This window comes from Sprattus sprattus (genome assembly GCF_963457725.1).
Source record: "Sprattus sprattus genome assembly, chromosome: 7".
In the NCBI taxonomy this organism is placed as follows: domain Eukaryota; kingdom Metazoa; phylum Chordata; class Actinopteri; order Clupeiformes; family Clupeidae; genus Sprattus; species Sprattus sprattus.
Window position 1 is genome coordinate 7,685,597 of NC_137926.1, and position 4,197 is coordinate 7,689,793.

A 4,197-nucleotide genomic window follows, 5' to 3' on the forward strand; every position below is an offset into this window, starting at 1 on the left:
TAAGCACAGGCCCCAGTCTCATTAGAGAAGCACTGATATACTATATGACACACTATATAAATATTCAGCTGACCCACACCAGGTCGAACCCACCTGAGGCCCCCAGCAGGTGGTCGCCCAGACCCCTCCTGTGCTCCTAACCCCACGCGGCCGCCTCTGAGCCGCTGTTTGCTGCTACCTGCCGAGAGAGGGATGGCGGAGCACAGACAAACAGACGGTGCGTTTTATTAGTGCGATCCCCACCGTTTCCCCGGCCCGGGAACGTCTGTCGGAGCATATGCTGGTCGGAGCCGCCAGTAGTCACCCCAGTTTGTCAGCCATATGCCTTCACAGTGAAGATACAGTAACCAGACCCCCCCCCCCCCCCTCTCTCCCTCCCCCAGATCAGGAACTCATTATGTGTTCATCAGAGGCCACCAATGAGAAGTGTGGGCTGTGTGAGGTGGAGTGCTAACTCCCATGGACTGTCTTCCTAGACTAATTGTCGGGTGCTTTTTTTTTTTTAAAGCAAGTGTCAGCTCAGATTAGGCTACTGCTTATCAGTGATTTAAAAATGGCCTCATTTTGTTTACCATTTTTAATTTAATTTAAATAGAATGTCAAAAAATAACCGTGATTACGCCCTTAGGTTCTATGAAGCCAGAAGCTGACGAGCAGTCAGAAGTGAGATTCTAAACAAGAGTCTTCCGTCACGCTGTCACACCCCTCCACCCACACCGAACACTGTGGTGACGGCGAGGTGGTGAGGTGACGGCTGCGGTTCTTGCCGCTCCAGACCTCTATCTCCTACCATGCACCCCCAAATGTCAACTGCATGCTAAGGATAGAGCTGTTAGCTTGAACCGTCCTGACCCTTTTTCTTTTCGAATTCAGACAGGAGCCGTTGTGCTGTTAATTCCATTACAGTAAAGGCCAGGTGTGTGCCGCTGCACAGCGGGATCCCAATTTCAATCTGCGGGCGGGTCACATGTCATGTATAAACACAGCGGGCTTGCGTTGATTTGATACGGGCTCGGACAGCTGTGGCACAGCGGAAGGTGACAGGCCCGTCTCAGAGGTCTGCACGAGTGTATGTTCAAGAATATTTACCGTCCATTCTCCGTTCTTCACTCACAAGTTTCATTTCATATGCAGCTTCACACATAGAAATCAATGTTTTCACAGACAGAGACTATTCCAGAACGTGTTTTGGCCAGGGGTGTACATCATATATGTCATATATACATATAAATAGAGCGTGCAATACAACACTGCTTGTCTATCAGTATCACCATCAGAAGACCAGCATAACCTTGCTATATATACATGCAACACAACCATGCTATAAACATGAGAGTCAGTCTCCAATAAAACTCATGACCATTACTGGTAACTATCATGAAAGATCTCAAATTTCTTTTGAAAGTTGATGCTTTAACAGCTTATAAGAAGTTATGGCATACTAAATGTCTTAGCCGTCATGACAATTACAGACAATAATAACATGACGCTGCCATGTGATTGGTCAACACCATGACATGACTCGAATAAAGTATGATGCAGTTATCTTATTACAAGTGTTTCACAAAACTGATTTAGGCATTTCCTTTGTACTAAGAAGGAAATTGTACGATTATTTCCACATCAAAGTTGTTCAGACATTGATAAGGCACGCTTTATGAATGCCTGTTACTTTAAATAGGCAGGGATGTTCAGGCAGAATGTACTCACAGAGGCAAGATATTTTATTATCAAAAACTTTATTTATCAAACAAAAAGAATGCACCATTGAAATAACATTTCTATAAAAAAGGAACATTGGACTGCTCTACAGTGCATTACAAAACCAGCAATTGTATACAACATTGTGGGTAGAAACAGCCAAGGGACGCTCATTCTGACGCCTGGAAGGTACTTTGTTTGCAACTTCCCTCCCTTGTTCAAATGGAACAAAATGTACACTTTAATATTGCAATTACTAGTCTAATTTGGTTAACAATGCTAAAATTGGACAAATTTAAGGATGAATGAAAAAGACATATAATAAGGTCTCTTAAAATGCATTTTCTTTCCCTTCTCCTGCCTGTGTGACAGTTTGCAACCCACTCGAGTTTGAAAGACGACGGAGTTGGAGCATGGTTAAGGGACTGTTTCTCAGTGTGAGTCAGGAAATGGCCTTGTTTGCATCATTGCTCTGTTTCTGCTTGTCATGTTGCTGGGAACAAGCTTTGTAAGCTGAGGGAAAAAAAAAGCCTGATTCTGAGATTTGTTTCTTTGTCAACACACACTCATACCCACAGCCCTGTGAGAACCATGACATGTGTGTCACCACATAGAGGCTCTTGCTCATGCAATACCCAATGGATTCTCAGTCAGTACGAAACACCACTAGCCTTTATTAGCATGATTTTGGTCTTGTCAGTACTTTCGACGTACACACTGAAGAGGGTCACCTTCGGATCCATTTTGTTTTTAAAGACGGAGAGAGTAGACGGAACCATTTGTTAAGCGGGAGTACAGGACCAGTGGAACCTTTTTTTTCAATTGTTTACTGTCAAAACAAATCACTGGACAACCCGGCTGACCTTTTGAAGTGCGCTTTAATGCAGTCGAGCAAAAACAACAACACTCTTTGTTGGTGGCTGGTTCGGTGTGAAATATTCCTAAACAGTGCCGTCTGTTGACATGACAACGGCCCTCTGTTTTTTTTTTTCGTCCTCTTTTCTGCTTGACAGTGGGTGCCCCTAACTTGCCCCACCCCCCCTGGCCACCTTCTCAGCAAACACATCTTTGCCCTCATCCCAGGTTAAGCCACGGCAACAAGGGCTGGCGGTGACAGGCTGACAACCAATGCTTTGCTGCGGACATCTAAATGGAGTGAGACACGACTGCACGGCCAAAAATATCCACTTTAAAGAGTTTCTCATCGGGCACAACGGATTGCCTAAACAAAATGTCACAGTGCATTAGGTGAGGGGCTGCTGACTTCTAGTCTGATTTCGCTCTTTTCATTTCCTTTTTTTTAAAGAGACTAAAGCCTAAATTTTCCAGAATGATCACATTGTTTTTATTTTTTTTATATAAGTTATTGAGAAAGGAACACTTTAAACAATATATTAAATTTTAACCATTAAAAAGTACCCAATACCCCAACCCTTCCCCCACAGTCACACAATTGCCTATCAAATGTCCCCTCCACTGCTGTATGGATTTGTACAATACAAAAAACAGCGTACCTTCTTGTCTTGCTACAGTGATCCTCTCTCTCTCCGTGATAAAATACACATGTACAGCGTACAAGAAAAATATAGGGCCATGCCTGACCGTCGTAGAAGAGCTCACCAAGCACAGACGTTCCTCTTCAAACCCTCTACTTTTCTCTATTCTTTTTCTTTCTACCTTCAAAACAGGGTTAGGCATTTAAGTGTCTCATGGATTTCCCCACTGAATAAAGTGACCAAAGAATATGAAGATAAACAACGAAACAAACGTATAGGCACATAAAACATCTCCACTTCATCTCAACTCAAACACAATAAGAATAATAATAATAATAAAAAAAAAACATTTTTCTTTTCAGGGTAAAATGAAAAGACACAAATCAGTTTGCAGTGGGAGACATCGAGAGATGATGTTGCCATGACAATGACCTTTGACCTCGGGAACGCCTTCTCCTGCATAATTCCAAGACTCTGGCATCACTCGTGTCAGACTTACATTTCACACAGCACAATGATCCTCATAGGTCCTCACCACAGAAAACACTCACACTCATTCACACACACGCACGCACACGCACACACACACACACACACACACACACACACACACACACACACACACACACACACACACACACACACACACACACACACACACACACACACACACACACACACACACACACAGACACAAACACATCCTGAATGAAAATGCAACAACCTCTTTCTACTTTCAATTCAGGAGCAACCCATGTTTTAAGACAGCGACCGTGAACACAGGGTACCACACTAGCTGCACTGGGGGAATACTGATGGGCTATTTCCACAGCGGTGGCTGATGATTCATCTACCTTGTCAATGGACAGGTTTCATTTGTTTTCCGGGGCTTGGCTTCGTTTCAAAAGTTTGAGGTTATCTGCAGTCTCTATGAGGCGTAGCAGGCCTGGGCGGGCCCTCAGGTTTAAAACAATATCACGAAAGCCAGACACGGATAGAA